This window comes from Somniosus microcephalus, chromosome 11 (genome assembly GCF_052327205.1).
Source record: "Somniosus microcephalus isolate GS21.2 chromosome 11, FLI_Smic_1.0, whole genome shotgun sequence".
In the NCBI taxonomy this organism is placed as follows: domain Eukaryota; kingdom Metazoa; phylum Chordata; class Chondrichthyes; order Squaliformes; family Somniosidae; genus Somniosus; species Somniosus microcephalus.
The window spans coordinates 122,590,872-122,607,173 of record NC_140997.1 but is presented as its reverse complement, the minus strand read 5'-3'; positions in this window follow the sequence as shown (position 1 = coordinate 122,607,173).

Genomic DNA, 16,302 nt, shown 5'->3' with positions numbered 1-16,302 from the left:
GGCGATTCTGTGAGTAAACAGGGCGGGAGATTCTGTGAGTAAACAGGGCGGGAGATTCTGTGAGTAAACAGGACGGGAGATTGTGTAAGTAAACAGGGCGGGAGACTCTATGAGTAAACAGAGCGGGAGATTCTGTGAGTAAACAGGACGGGAGAATCTGTGAGTAAACAGGGCGGGAGATACTGTGAGTAAACAGGGCGGGAGATTCTGTAAGTAAACAGGGCGGGAGATTCAGTGAGAAAACAGAGCGGGAGATTCTGTGAGTAAACAGGGCGGGAGATTCTGTGAGTAAACAGGACGGGAGATTGTGTAAGTAAACAGGGCGGGAGACTCTATGAGTAAACAGAGCGGGAGATTCTGTGAGTAAACAGGACGGGAGAATCTGTGAGTAAACAGGGCGGGAGATACTGTGAGTAAACAGGGCGGGAGATTCTGTAAGTAATCAGGGCGGGAGATTCAGTGAGAAAACAGAGCGGGAGATTCTGTGAGTAAACAGGGCGGGAGATTCTGTGAGTAAACAGGGTGGGAGATTCTGTGAGTAAACAGGGCGGGAGATTCAGTGAGAAAACAGAGCGGGAGATTCTGTGGGTAAACAGGGCGGGAGATTCTGTGAGTAAACAGAGCGGGAGATTCTGTGAGTAAACGGAGCGAGAGATTCTGTGAGTAAACAGAGCGGGAGATTCTGTGAGTAAACAGAGCGGGAGATCCTGTGAGTAAACAGAGCGGGAGGTTCTGTGAGTAAACAGTGCGGGCAATTCTGTGAGTAAACAGGGGGGGAGTTTCTGTGAGTAAACAGGTTGGGCGATTCTGTGAGTAAACAGGGCGGGAGATTCTGTGAGTAAACAGGGCGGGAGATTCTGTGAGTAAACAGGACGGGAGATTGTGTAAGTAAACAGGGCGGGAGACCCTATGAGTAAACAGAGCGGGAGATTCTGTGAGTAAACAGGACGGGAGAATCTGTGAGTAAACAGGGCGGGAGATACTGTGAGTAAACAGGGCGGGAGATTCTGTAAGTAAACAGGGCGGGAGATTCAGTGAGAAAACAGAGCGGGAGATTCTGTGAGTAAACAGGGCGGGAGATTCTGTGAGTAAACAGGGTGGGAGATTCTGTGAGTAAACAGGGCGGGAGATTCTGTGAGTAAACAGGGCCGGAGATTCTGTGAGAGTGGGAGATTCTGTGAGTAAACAGAGCGGGAGATTCTGTGAGTAAACAGAGCGGGAGATTCTGTAAGTAAACAGGGCAGGAGAATCTGTGAGTAAACAGAGCGGTAGATTCTGTGAGTAAACAGAGCGGGAGATTCTGTGAGTAAGCAGAGCGGGAGGTTCTGTGAGTAAACAGTGCGGGCAATTCTGTGAGTAAACAGGGGGGAGATTCTGTGAGTAAACAGATTGGGCGATTCTGTGAGTAAACAGGGCGGGAGATTCTGTGAGTAAACATGGCAGGAAATTCTGTGAGTAAACAGGACGGGAGATTCTGTAAGTAAACAGGGCGGGAGATTCTGTGAGGAAACAAAGCGGGAGATTCTGTGAGTAAACAGGGCGGGAGATTCTGTGAGTAAACAGGGCGGGAGATTCTGTGAGTAAACAGGGTGGGAGATTCTGTGAGTAAACAGATTGGGCGATTCTGTGAGTAAACAGGGCGGGAGATTCTGTGAGTAAACAGGGCGGGAGATTCTGTGAGTAAACAGGACGGGAGATTCTGCAAGTAAGCAGGGCGGGAGATTCTGTGAGTAAACATGGCGGAAGATTCTGTAAGTAAATAGAGCGGGAGATTCTGTGAGTAAACAGGGCGGGAGATTCTGTGAGTAAACAGGGCGGGAGATTCTATGAGTAAACAGGTTGGGAGATTCTGTGAGTAAACAGGGCGGGAAATTCTGTGAGTAAACAGGGCGGGAGATTCTGTGAGTAAACGGGACGGGAGATTCTGTGAGTAAAGAGGGCTGGAGCTTCTGTGATTAAACAGGGTGGGAGATTCTGTGAGTAAACAGAGCGGGAGATTCTGTGAGTAAACAGAGCGGGAGATTCTGTGAGTAAACAGAGCGGGAGATTCTGTGAGTAAACAGGTAGGGAGATTCTGTCAGTAAACAGGGCGGGAGATTCTGTGAGTAAACAGAGCGGAAGATTCTGTGAGTAAACAGGGCGGGAGATTCTGTGAGTAAACAGGGCGGGAGATTCTGTGAGTAAACAGGGCGGGAGATTCTGTGAGTAAACAGGGCGGGAGATTCTGTGAGTAAACAGGGCGGGAGATTCTGTGAGTAAACAGGGTGGGAGATTCTGTGATTAAATAGATTGGGCGATTCTGTGAGTAAACAGGGCGGGAGATTCTGTGAGTAAACAGGGCGGGAGATTCTGTGAGTAAACAGGACGGGCGATTCTGTAAGTAAGCAGGGTGGGAGATTCTGTGAGTAAACATGGCGGAAGATTCTGTAAGTAAATAGAGCGGGAGATTCTGTGAGTAAACAGGGCGGGAGATTCTGTAAGTAAACAGGGCGGGAGATTCAGTGAGAATACAGAGCGGGAGATTCTGTGAGTAAACAGGGCGGGAGATTCTGTGAGTAAACAGGGCGGGAGATTCTGTGGGTAAACAGGGCGGGAGATTCTGTGAGTAAACAGAGCTTGAGATTCTGTGAGTAAACGGAGCGAGAGATTCTGTGAGTAAACAAAGCGGGAGATTCTGTGAGTAAACAGAGCGGGAGATCCTGTGAGTAAACAGAGCGGGAGGTTCTGTGAGTAAACAGTGCGGGCAATTCTGTGAGTAAACAGGGGGGGAGTTTCTGTGAGTAAACAGATTGGGCGATTCTGTGAGTAAACAGGGCGGGAGATTCTGTGAGTAAACAGGGCGGGAGATTCTGTGAGTAAACAGGACGGGAGATTGTGTAAGTAAACAGGGCGGGAGACTCTATGAGTAAACAGAGCGGGAGATTCTGTGAGTAAACAGGACGGGAGAATCTGTGAGTAAACAGGGCGGGAGATACTGTGAGTAAACAGGGCGGGAGATTCTGTAAGTAAACAGGGCGGGAGATTCAGTGAGAAAACAGAGCGGGAGATTCTGTGAGTAAACAGGGCGGGAGATTCTGTGAGTAAACAGGGTGGGAGATTCTGTGAGTAAACAGGGCGGGAGATTCTGTGAGTAAACAGGGCCGGAGATTCTGTGAGTAAACAGAGCGGGAGATTCTGTAAGTAAACAGGGCGGGAGATTCTGTGAGTAAACAGAGCGGGAGATTCTGTGAGTAAACAGAGCGGGAGATTCTGTGAGTAAGCAGAGCGGGAGGTTCTGTGAGTAAACAGTGCGGGCAATTCTGTGAGAAAACAGAGGGGAGATTCTGTGAGTAAACAGCTTGGGCGATTCTGTGAGTAAACAGGGCGGAAGATTCTGTGAGTAAACATGGCAGGAAATTCTGTGAGTAAACAGGACGGGAGATTCTGTAAGTAAACAGGGCGGGAGATTCTGTGAGGAAACAAAGCGGGAGATTCTGTGAGTAAACAGGGCGGGAGATTCTGTGAGTAAACAGTGCGGGAGATTCTGTGAGTAAACAGGGTGGGAGATTCTGTGAGTAAACAGGTTGGGAGATTCTGTAAGTAAATAGAGCGGGAGATTCTGTGAGTAAACAGGGCGGGAGATTCTGTGAGTAAACAGGGTGGGAGATTCTGTGAGTAAACAGGGTGGGAAATTCTGTGAGTAAACAGGGCGGGAGATTCTGTGAGTAAACAGGACGGGAGATTCTGTGAGTAAAGAGGGCTGGAGCTTCTGTGAGTAAACAGGGTGGGAGATTCTGTGAGTAAACAGAGCGGGAGATTCTGTGAGTAAACAGAGCAGGAGATTCTGTGAGTAAACAGAGCGGGAGATTCTGTGAGTAAACAGGACGGGAGATTCTGTCAGTAAACAGAGCGGGAGATTCTGTAAGTAAACAGGGTGGGAGATTCTGTGAGTAAACAGAGTGGAAGATTCTGTGAGTAAACAGGGCGGGAGATTCTGTGAGTAAACAGGGCGGGAGATTCTGTGAGTAAACAGGGCGGGAAATTCTGTAAGTAAACAGGGCGGGAGATTCTGTGAGTAAACAGGGCGGGAGATTCCGTGAGTAAACAGGGCGGGAGATTCTGTGAGTAAACAGGGTGGGAGATTCTGTGATTAAACAGATTGGGCGATTCTGTGAGTAAACAGGGCGGGAGATTCTGTGAGTAAACAGGGCGGGAGATTCTGTGAGTAAACAGGACGGGCGATTCTGTAAGTAAGCAGGGCGGGAGATTCTGTTAGTAAACATGGCGGAAGATTCTGTAAGTAAATAGAGCGGGAGATTCTGTGAGTAAACAGGGCGGGAGATTCTGTAAGTAAACAGGGCGGGAGATTCAGTGAGAAAACAGAGCGGGAGATTCTGTGAGTAAACAGGGCGGGAGATTCTGTGAGTAAACAGGGTGGGAGATTCTGTGAGTAAGCAGGGCGGGAGATTCTGTGAGTAAACAGGGCCGGAGATTCTGTGAGAGTGGGAGATTCTGTGAGTAAACAGAGCGGGAGATTCTGTGAGTAAACACAGCGGGAGATTCTGTAAGTAAACAGGGCGGGAGATTCTGTGAGTAAACAGAAGGGGAGATTCTGCGAGTAAACAGGGCGGGGAGATTCTGTGAGTAAACAGGGCGGGAGATTCTGTGAGGAAACAGGGCGGGAGATTCTGTGAGTAAACAGGGTGGGAGATTCTGTGAGGAAACAGGGCGGGAGATTCTGTGAGTATACAGGGGGGAGATTCTGTGAGTAAACAGAGCGGGAGATTCTGTGAGTAAAGGGAGCGAGAGATTCTGTGAGTAAACAGAGCGGGAGATCCTGTGAGTAAACAGAGCGGGAGGTTCTCTGAGTAAACAATGCGGGCAATTCTGTGAGTAAACATGGGGGGAGTTTCTGTGAGTAAACAGGTTGGGCGATTCTGTGAGTAAACAGGGCGGGAGATTCTGTGAGTAAACAGGGCGGGAGATTCTGTGAGTAAACAGGACGGGAGATTGTGTCAGTAAACAGGGCGGGAGACCCTATGAGTAAACAGAGCGGGAGATTCTGTGAGTAAACAGGACGGGAGAATCTGTGAGTAAACAGGGCGGGAGATACTGTGAGTAAACTGGGCGGGAGATTCTGTAAGTAAACAGAGCGGGAGATTCAGTGAGAAAACAGAGCGGGAGATTCTGTGAGTAAACAGGGCGGGAGATTCTGTGAGTAAACAGGGTGGGAGATTCTGTGAGTAAACAGGGCGGGAGATTCTTTGAGTAAACAGGGCCGGAGATTCTGCGAGAGTGGGAGATTCTGTGAGTAAACAGAGCGGGAGATTCTGTGAGTAAACAGAGCGGGAGATTCTGTAAGTAAACAGGGCGGGAGATTCTGTGAGTAAACAGAGCGGTAGATTCTGTGAGTAAACAGAGCGGGAGATTCTGTGAGTAAGCAGAGCGGGAGGTTCTGTGAGTAAACAGTGCGGGCAATTCTGTGAGTAAACAGGGGGGAGATTCTGTGAGTAAACAGATTGGGCGATTCTGTGAGTAAACAGGGCGGGAGATTCTGTGAGTAAACATGGCAGGAAATTCTTTGAGTAAACAGAACGGGAGATTCTGTAAGTAAACAGGGCGGGAGATTCTGTGAGGAAACAAAGCGGGAGATTCTGTGAGTAAACAGGGTGGGAGATTCTGTGAGTAAACAGGGCGGGAGATTCTGTGAGTAAACAGGGTGGGAGATTCTGTGAGTAAACAGATTGGGCGATTCTGTGAGTAAACAGGGCGGGAGATTCTGTGAGTAAACAGGGCGGGAGATTCTGTGAGTAAACAGGACGGGAGATTCTGTAAGTAAGCAGGGCGGGAGATTCTGTGAGTAAACATGGCGGAAGATTCTGTAAGTAAATAGAGCGGGGGATTCTGTGAGTAAACAGGGCGGGAGATTCTATGAGTAAACAGGGCGGGAGATTCTGTGAGTAAACAGGTTGGGAGATTCTGTGAGTAAACAGGGCGGGAAATTCTGTGAGTAAACAGGGCGGGAGATTCTGTGAGTAAACAGGACGGGAGATTCTGTGAGTAAAGAGGGCTGGAGCTTCTGTGAGTAAACAGGGTGGGAGATTCTGTGAGTAAACAGAGCGGGAGATTCTGTGAGTAAACAGAGCGGGAGATTCTGTGAGTAAACAGAGCGGGAGATTCTGTGAGTAAACAGGTAGGGAGATTCTGTCAGTAAACAGAACGGGAGATTCTGTAAGTAAACAGGGCGGGAGATTCTGTGAGTAAACAGAGCGGAAGATTCTGTGAGTAAACAGGGCGGGAGATTCTGTGGGTAAACAGGGCGGGAGATTCTGTGAGTAAACAGGGCGGGAGATTCTGTGAGTAAACAGGGTGGGAGATTCTGTGATTAAACAGATTGGGCGATTCTGTGAGTAAACAGGGCGGGAGATTCTGTGAGTAAACAGGGCGGGAGATTCTGTGAGTAAACAGGACGGGCGATTCTGTAAGTAAGCAGGGCGGGAGATTCTGTGAGTAAACATGGCGGAAGATTCTTTAAGTAAATAGAGCGGGAGATTCTGTGAGTAAACAGGGCGGGAGATTCTGTAAGTAAACAGGGCGGGAGATTCAGTGAGAAAACAGAGCGGGAGATTCTGTGAGTAAACAGGGCGGGAGATTCTGTGAGTAAACAGGGCGGGAGATTCTGTGGGTAAACAGGGCGGGAGATTCTCTGAGTAAACAGAGCGGGAGATTCTGTGAGTAAATGGAGCGAGAGATTCTGTGAGTAAACAAAGCGGGAGATTCTGTGAGTAAACAGAGCGGGAGATTCTGTGAGTAAACAGAGCGGGAGGTTCTGTGAGTAAACAGAGCGGGAGGTTCTGTGAGTAAACAGAGCGGGAGGTTCTGTGAGTAAACAGAGCGGGAGGTTCTGTGAGTAAACAGTGCGGGCAATTCTGTGAGTAAACAGATTGGGCGATTCTGTGAGTAAACAGGGCGGGAGATTCTGTGAGTAAACAGGGCGGGAGATTCTGTGAGTAAACAGGACGGGAGATTGTGTAAGTAAACAGGGCGGGAGACTCTATGAGTAAACAGAGCGGGAGATTCTGTGAGTAAACAGGACGGGAGAATCTGTGAGTAAACAGGGCGGGAGATACTGTGAGTAAACAGGGCGGGAGATTCTGTAAGTAATCAGGGCGGGAGATTCAGTGAGAAAACAGAGCGGGAGATTCTGTGAGTAAACAGGGCGGGAGATTCTGTGAGTAAACAGGGTGGGAGATTCTGTGAGTAAACAGGGCGGGAGATTCAGTGAGAAAACAGAGTGGGAGATTCTGTGGGTAAACAGGGCGGGAGATTCTGTGAGTAAACAGAGCGGGAGATTCTGTGAGTAAACAGAGCGGGAGATTCTGTGAGTAAACAGGGTGGGAGATTCTGTGATTAAATAGATTGGGCGATTCTGTGAGTAAACAGGGCGGGAGATTCTGTGAGTAAACAGAGCGGGAGATTCTGTGATTAAACAGGACGGGCGATTCTGTAAGTAAGCAGGGTGGGAGATTCTGTGAGTAAACATGGCGGAAGATTCTGTAAGTAAATAGAGCGGGAGATTCTGTGAGTAAACAGGGCGGGAGATTCTGTAAGTAAACAGGGCGGGAGATTCAGTGAGAATACAGAGCGGGAGATTCTGTGAGTAAACAGGGCGGGAGATTCTGTGAGTAAACAGGGCGGGAGATTCTGTGGGTAAACAGGGCGGGAGATTCTGTGAGTAAACAGAGCTTGAGATTCTGTGAGTAAACGGAGCGAGAGATTCTGTGAGTAAACAAAGCGGGAGATTCTGTGAGTAAACAGAGCGGGAGATCCTGTGAGTAAACAGAGCGGGAGATTCTGTGAGTAAACAGTGCGGGCAATTCTGTGAGTAAACAGGGGGGGAGTTTCTGTGAGTAAACAGATTGGGCGATTCTGTGAGTAAACAGGGCGGGAGATTCTGTGAGTAAACAGGGCGGGAGATTCTGTGAGTAAACAGGACGGGAGATTGTGTAAGTAAACAGGGCGGGAGACTCTATGAGTAAACAGAGCGGGAGATTCTGTGAGTAAACAGGACGGGAGAATCTGTGAGTAAACAGGGCGGGAGATACTGTGAGTAAACAGGGCGGGAGATTCTGTAAGTAAACAGGGCGGGAGATTCAGTGAGAAAACAGAGCGGGAGATTCTGTGAGTAAACAGGGCAGGAGATTCTGTGAGTAAACAGGGTGGGAGATTCTGTGAGTAAACAGGGCGGGAGATTCTGTGAGTAAACAGGGCCGGAGATTCTGTGAGAGTGGGAGATTCTGTGAGTAAACAGAGCGGGAGATTCTGTGAGTAAGCAGAGCGGGAGATTCTGTGAGTAAGCAGAGCGGGAGGTTCTGTGAGTAAACAGTGCGGGCAATTCTGTGAGAAAACAGAGGGGAGATTCTGTGAGTAAACAGAGCGGGAGATTCTGTGAGTAAACAGGGCGGGAGATTCTGTAAGTAAACAGGGCGAGAGATTCTGTGAGTAAACAGGGCGGGAGATTCTGTAAGTAAACAGGGCGGGAGATTCTGTGAGTAAACAGAGCGGGAGATTCTGTGAGTAAACAGAGCGGGAGATTCTGTGAGTAAGCAGAGCGGGAGGTTCTGTGAGTAAACAGTGCGGGCAATTCTGTGAGAAAACAGAGGGGAGATTCTGTGAGTAAACAGCTTGGGCGATTCTGTGAGTAAACAGGGCGGAAGATTCTGTGAGTAAACATGGCAGGAAATTCTGTGAGTAAACAGGACGGGAGATTCTGTAAGTAAACAGGGCGGGAGATTCTGTGAGGAAACAAAGCGGGAGATTCTGTGAGTAAACAGGGCGGGAGATTCTGTGAGTAAACAGGGCGGGAGATTCTGTGAGTAAACAGGGTGGGAGATTCTGTGAGTAAACAGGTTGGGAGATTCTGTAAGTAAATAGAGCGGGAGATTCTGTGAGTAAACAGGACGGGAGATTCTGTGAGTAATCAGGGCGGGAGATTCTGTGAGTAAACAGGTTGGGAGATTCTGTGAGTAAACAGGGTGTGAAATTCTGTGAGTAAACAGGGCGGGAGATTCTGTGAGTAAACAGGACGGGAGATTCTGTGAGTAAAGAGGGCTGGAGCTTCTGTGAGTAAACAGGGTGGGAGATTCTGTGAGTAAACAGAGCGGGAGATTCTGTGAGTAAACAGAGCGGGAGATTCTGTGAGTAAACAGAGCGGGAGATTCTGAGTAAACAGGACGGGAGATTCTGTCAGTAAACAGAGCGGGAGATTCTGTAAGTAAACAGGGCGGGAGATTCTGTGAGTAAACAGAGCGGAAGATTCTGTGAGTAAACAGGGCGGGAGATTCTGTGAGTAAACAGGGCGGGAGATTCTGTGAGTAAACAGGGCGGGAAATTCTGTAAGTAAACAGGGCGGGAGATTCTGTGAGTAAACAGGGCGGGAGATTCCGTGAGTAAACAGGGCGGGAGATTCTGTGAGTAAACAGGGTGGGAGATTCTGTGATTAAACAGATTGGGCGATTCTGTGAGTAAACAGGGCGGGAGATTCTGTGAGTAAACAGGGCGGGAGATTCTGTGAGTAAACAGGACGGGCGATTCTGTAAGTAAGCACGGCGGGAGATTCTGTTAGTAAACATGGCGGAAGATTCTGTAAGTAAATAGAGCGGGAGATTCTGTGAGTAAACAGGGCGGGAGATTCTGTAAGTAAACAGGGCGGGAGATTCAGTGAGAAAACAGAGCGGGAGATTCTGTGAGTAAACAGGGCGGGAGATTCTGTGAGTAAACAGGGTGGGAGATTCTGTGAGTAAGCAGGGCGGGAGATTCTGTGAGTAAACAGGGCCGGAGATTCTGTGAGAGTGGGAGATTCTGTGAGTAAACAGAGCGGGAGATTCTGTGAGTAAACAGAGCGGGAGATTCTGTAAGTAAACAGGGCGGGAGATTCTGTGAGTAGACAGAAGCGGAGATTCTGCGAGTAAACAGGGCGGGGAGATTCTGCGAGTAAACAGGGCGGGAGATTCTGTGAGGAAACAGGGCGGGAGATTCTGTGAGTAAACAGGGTGGGAGATTCTGTGAGGAAACAGGGCGGGAGATTCTGTGAGTAAACAGGGGGGAGATTCTGTGAGTAAACAGAGCGGGAGATTCTGTGAGTAAACGGAGCGAGAGATTCTGTGAGTAAACAGAGCGGGAGATCCTGTGAGTAAACAGAGCGGGAGGTTCTGTGAGAAAACAGTGCGGGCAATTCTGTGAGTAAACATGGGGGGAGTTTCTGTGAGTAAACAGGTTGGGCGATTCTGTGAGTAAACAGGGCGGGAGATTCTGTGAGTAAACAGGGCGGGAGATTCTGTGAGTAAACAGGACGGGAGATTGTGTCAGTAAACAGGGCGGGAGACCCTATGAGTAAACAGAGCGGGAGATTCTGTGAGTAAACAGGACGGGAGAATCTGTGAGTAAACAGGGCGGGAGATACTGTGAGTAAACTGGGCGGGAGATTCTGTAAGTAAACAGGGCGGGAGATTCAGTGAGAAAACAGAGCGGGAGATTCTGTGAGTAAACAGGGCGGGAGATTCTGTGAGTAAACAGGGTGGGAGATTCTGTGAGTAAACAGGGCGGGAGATTCTGTGAGTAAACAGGGCCGGAGATTCTGTGAGAGTGGGAGATTCTGTGAGTAAACAGAGCGGGAGATTCTGTGAGTAAACAGAGCGGGAGATTCTGTAAGTAAACAGGGCGGGAGATTCTGTGAGTAAACAGAGCGGTAGATTCTGTGAGTAAACAGAGCGGGAGATTCTGTGAGTAAGCAGAGCGGGAGGTTCTGTGAGTAAACAGTGCGGGCAATTCTGTGAGTAAACAGGGGGGAGATTCTGTGAGTAAACAGATTGGGCGATTCTGTGAGTAAACAGGGCGGGAGATTCTGTGAGTAAACATGGCAGGAAATTCTTTGAGTAAACAGGACGGGAGATTCTGTAAGTAAACAGGGCGGGAGATTCTGTGAGGAAACAAAGCGGGAGATTCTGTGAGTAAACAGGGCGGGAGATTCTGTGAGTAAACAGGGCGGGAGATTCTGTGAGTAAACAGGGTGGGAGATTCTGTGAGTAAACAGATTGGGCGATTCTGTGAGTAAACAGGGCGGGAGATTCTGTGAGTAAACAGGGCGGGAGATTCTGTGAGTAAACAGGACGGGAGATTCTGTAAGTAAGCAGGGCGGGAGATTCTGTGAGTAAACATGGCGGAAGATTCTGTAAGTAAATAGAGCGGGGGATTCTGTGAGTAAACAGGGCGGGAGATTCTGTGAGTAAACAGGGCGGGAGATTCTGTGAGTAAACAGGTTGGGAGATTCCGTGAGTAAACAGGGCGGGAAATTCTGTGAGTAAACAGGGCGGGAGATTCTGTGAGTAAACAGGACGGGAGCTTCTGTGAGTAGAGAGGGCTGGAGCTTCTGTGAGTAAACAGGGTGGGAGATTCTGTGAGTAAACAGAGTGGGAGATTCTGTGAATAAACAGAGCGGGAGATTCTGTGAGTAAACAGAGCGGGAGATTCTGTGAGTAAACAGGTAGGGAGATTCTGTCAGTAAACAGAGCGGGAGATTCTGTAAGTAAACAGGGCGGGAGATTCTGTGAGTAAACAGAGCGGAAGATTCTGTGAGTAAACAGGGCGGGAGATTCTGTGGGTAAACAGGGCGGGAGATTCTGTGAGTAAACAGGGCGGGAGATTCTGTGAGTAAACAGGGTGGGAGATTCTGTGATTAAACAGATTGGGCGATTCTGTGAGTAAACAGGGCGGGAGATTCTGTGAGTAAACAGGGCGGGAGATTCTGTGAGTAAACAGGACGGGCGATTCTGTAAGTAAGCAGGGCGGGAGATTCTGTGAGTAAACATGGCGGAAGATTCTTTAAGTAAATAGAGCGGGAGATTCTGTGAGTAAACAGGGCGGGAGATTCTGTAAGTAAACAGGGCGGGAGATTCAGTGAGAAAACAGAGCGGGAGATTCTGTGAGTAAACAGGGCGGGAGATTCTGTGAGTAAACAGGGCGGGAGATTCTGTGGGTAAACAGGGCGGGAGATTCTGTGAGTAAACAGAGCGGGAGATTCTGTGAGTAAACGGAGCGAGAGATTCTGTGAGTAAACAAAGCGGGAGATTCTGTGAGTAAACAGAGCGGGAGATCCTGTGAGTAAACAGAGCGGGAGGTTCTGTGAGTAAACAGTGCGGGCAATTCTGTGAGTAAACAGGGGGGGAGTTTCTGTGAGTAAACAGGGCGGGAGATTCTGTGAGTAAACAGGGCGGGAGATTCTGTGAGTAAACAGGGCGGGAGATTCTGTGAGTAAACAGGACGGGAGATTGTGTAAGTAAACAGGGCGGGAGACTCTATGAGTAAACAGAGCGGGAGATTCTGTGAGTAAACAGGACGGGAGAATCTGTGAGTAAACAGGGCGGGAGATACTGTGAGTAAACAGGGCGGGAGATTCTGTAAGTAATCAGGGCGGGAGATTCAGTGAGAAAACAGAGCGGGAGATTCTGTGAGTAAACAGGGCGGGAGATTCTGTGAGTAAACAGGGTGGGAGATTCTGTGAGTAAACAGGGCGGGAGATTCAGTGAGAAAACAGAGCGGGAGATTCTGTGGGTAAACAGGGCGGGAGATTCTGTGAGTAAACAGAGCGGGAGATTCTGTGAGTAAACGGAGCGAGAGATTCTGTGAGTAAACAGAGCGGGAGATTCTGTGAGTAAACAGAGCGGGAGATCCTGTGAGTAAACAGAGCGGGAGGTTCTGTGAGTAAACAGTGCGGGCAATTCTGTGAGTAAACAGGGGGGGAGTTTCTGTGAGTAAACAGGTTGGGCGATTCTGTGAGTAAACAGGGCGGGAGATTCTGTGAGTAAACAGGGTGGGAGATTCTGTGAGTAAACAGGACGGGAGATTCTGTAAGTAATCAGGGCGGGAGATTCAGTGAGAAAACAGAGCGGGAGATTCTGTGAGTAAACAGGGCGGGAGATTCTGTGAGTAAACAGGGTGGGAGATTCTGTGAGTAAACAGGGCAGGAGATTCAGTGAGAAAACAGAGTGGGAGATTCTGTGAGTAAACAGAGCGGAAGATTCTGTGAGTAAACAGGGCGGGAGATTCTGTGAGTAAACAGGGCGGGAGATTCTGTGAGTAAACAGGGCGGGAGATTCTGTGAGTAAACAGGGCGGGAGATTCTGTGAGTAAACAGGGCGGGAGATTCTGTGAGTAAACAGGGTGGGAGATTCTGTGATTAAATAGATTGGGCGATTCTGTGAGTAAACAGGGCGGGAGATTCTGTGAGTAAACAGGGCGGGAGATTCTGTGAGTAAACAGGACGGGCGATTCTGTAAGTAAGCAGGGTGGGAGATTCTGTGAGTAAACATGGCGGAAGATTCTGTAAGTAAATAGAGCGGGAGATTCTGTGAGTAAACAGGGCGGGAGATTCTGTAAGTAAACAGGGCGGGAGATTCAGTGAGAATACAGAGCGGGAGATTCTGTGAGTAAACAGGGCGGGAGATTCTGTGAGTAAACAGGGCGGGAGATTCTGTGGGTAAACAGGGCGGGAGATTCTGTGAGTAAACAGAGCTTGAGATTCTGTGAGTAAACGGAGCGAGAGATTCTGTGAGTAAACAAAGCGGGAGATTCTGTGAGTAAACAGAGCGGGAGATCCTGTGAGTAAACAGAGCGGGAGGTTCTGTGAGTAAACAGTGCGGGCAATTCTGTGAGTAAACAGGGGGGGAGTTTCTGTGAGTAAACAGATTGGGCGATTCTGTGAGTAAACAGGGCGGGAGATTCTGTGAGTAAACAGGGCGGGAGATTCTGTGAGTAAACAGGACGGGAGATTGTGTAAGTAAACAGGGCGGGAGACTCTATGAGTAAACAGAGCGGGAGATTCTGTGAGTAAACAGGACGGGAGAATCTGTGAGTAAACAGGGCGGGAGATACTGTGAGTAAACAGGGCGGGAGATTCTGTAAGTAAACAGGGCGGGAGATTCAGTGAGAAAACAGAGCGGGAGATTCTGTGAGTAAACAGGGCGGGAGATTCTGTGAGTAAACAGGGTGGGAGATTCTGTGAGTAAACAGGGCGGGAGATTCTGTGAGTAAACAGGGCCGGAGATTCTGTGAGTAAACAGAGCGGGAGATTCTGTAAGTAAACAGGGCGGGAGATTCTGTGAGTAAACAGAGCGGGAGATTCTGTGAGTAAACAGAGCGGGAGATTCTGTGAGTAAGCAGAGCGGGAGGTTCTGTGAGTAAACAGTGCGGGAGATTCTGTAAGTAAACAGGGCGGGAGATTCAGTGAGAAAACAGAGCGGGAGATTCTGTGAGTAAACAGGGCGGGAGATTCTGTGAGTAAACAGGGTGGGAGATTCTGTGAGTAAGCAGGGCGGGAGATTCTGTGAGTAAACAGGGCCGGAGATTCTGTGAGAGTGGGAGATTCTGTGAGTAAACAGAGCGGGAGATTCTGTGAGTAAACACAGCGGGAGATTCTGTAAGTAAACAGGGCGGGAGATTCTGTGAGTAAACAGAAGGGGAGATTCTGCGAGTAAACAGGGCGGGGAGATTCTGTGAGTAAACAGGGTGGGAGATTCTGTGAGGAAACAGGGCGGGAGATTCTGTGAGTAAACAGGGTGGGAGATTCTGTGAGGAAACAGGGCGGGAGATTCTGTGAGTATACAGGGGGGAGATTCTGTGAGTAAACAGAGCGGGAGATTCTGTGAGTAAAGGGAGCGAGAGATTCTGTGAGTAAACAGAGCGGGAGATCCTGTGAGTAAACAGAGCGGGAGGTTCTCTGAGTAAACAATGCGGGCAATTCTGTGAGTAAACATGGGGGGAGTTTCTGTGAGTAAACAGGTTGGGCGATTCTGTGAGTAAACAGGGCGGGAGATTCTGTGAGTAAACAGGGCGGGAGATTCTGTGAGTAAACAGGACGGGAGATTGTGTCAGTAAACAGGGCGGGAGACCCTATGAGTAAACAGAGCGGGAGATTCTGTGAGTAAACAGGACGGGAGAATCTGTGAGTAAACAGGGCGGGAGATACTGTGAGTAAACTGGGCGGGAGATTCTGTAAGTAAACAGGGCGGGAGATTCAGTGAGAAAACAGAGCGGGAGATTCTGTGAGTAAACAGGGCGGGAGATTCTGTGAGTAAACAGGGTGGGAGATTCTGTGAGTAAACAGGGCGGGAGATTCTTTGAGTAAACAGGGCCGGAGATTCTGCGAGAGTGGGAGATTCTGTGAGTAAACAGAGCGGGAGATTCTGTGAGTAAACAGAGCGGGAGATTCTGTAAGTAAACAGGGCGGGAGATTCTGTGAGTAAACAGAGCGGTAGATTCTGTGAGTAAACAGAGCGGGAGATTCTGTGAGTAAGCAGAGCGGGAGGTTCTGTGAGTAAACAGTGCGGGCAATTCTGTGAGTAAACAGGGGGGAGATTCTGTGAGTAAACAGATTGGGCGATTCTGTGAGTAAACAGGGCGGGAGATTCTGTGAGTAAACATGGCAGGAAATTCTTTGAGTAAACAGAACGGGAGATTCTGTAAGTAAACAGGGCGGGAGATTCTGTGAGGAAACAAAGCGGGAGATTCTGTGAGTAAACAGGGCGGGAGATTCTGTGAGTAAACAGGGCGGGAGATTCTGTGAGTAAACAGGGTGGGAGATTCTGTGAGTAAACAGATTGGGCGATTCTGTGAGTAAACAGGGCGGGAGATTCTGTGAGTAAACAGGGCGGGAGATTCTGTGAGTAAACAGGACGGGAGATTCTGTAAGTAAGCAGGGCGGGAGATTCTGTGAGTAAACATGGCGGAAGATTCTGTAAGTAAATAGAGCGGGGGATTCTGTGAGTAAACAGGGCGGGAGATTCTATGAGTAAACAGGGCGGGAGATTCTGTGAGTAAACAGGTTGGGAGATTCTGTGAGTAAACAGGGCGGGAAATTCTGTGAGTAAACAGGGCGGGAGATTCTGTGAGTAAACAGGACGGGAGATTCTGTGAGTAAAGAGGGCTGGAGCTTCTGTGAGTAAACAGGGTGGGAGATTCTGTGAGTAAACAGAGCGGGAGATTCTGTGAGTAAACAGAGCGGGAGATTCTGTGAGTAAACAGAGCGGGAGATTCTGTGAGTAAACAGGTAGGGAGATTCTGTCAGTAAACAGAACGGGAGATTCTGTAAGTAAACAGGGCGGGAGATTCTGTGAGTAAACAGAGCGGAAGATTCTGTGAGTAAACAGGGCGGGAGATTCTGTGGGTAAACAGGGCGGGAGATTCTGTGAGTAAACAGGGCGGGAGATTCTGTGAGTAAACAGGGTGGGAGATTCTGTGATTAAACAGATTGGGCGATTCTGTGAGTAA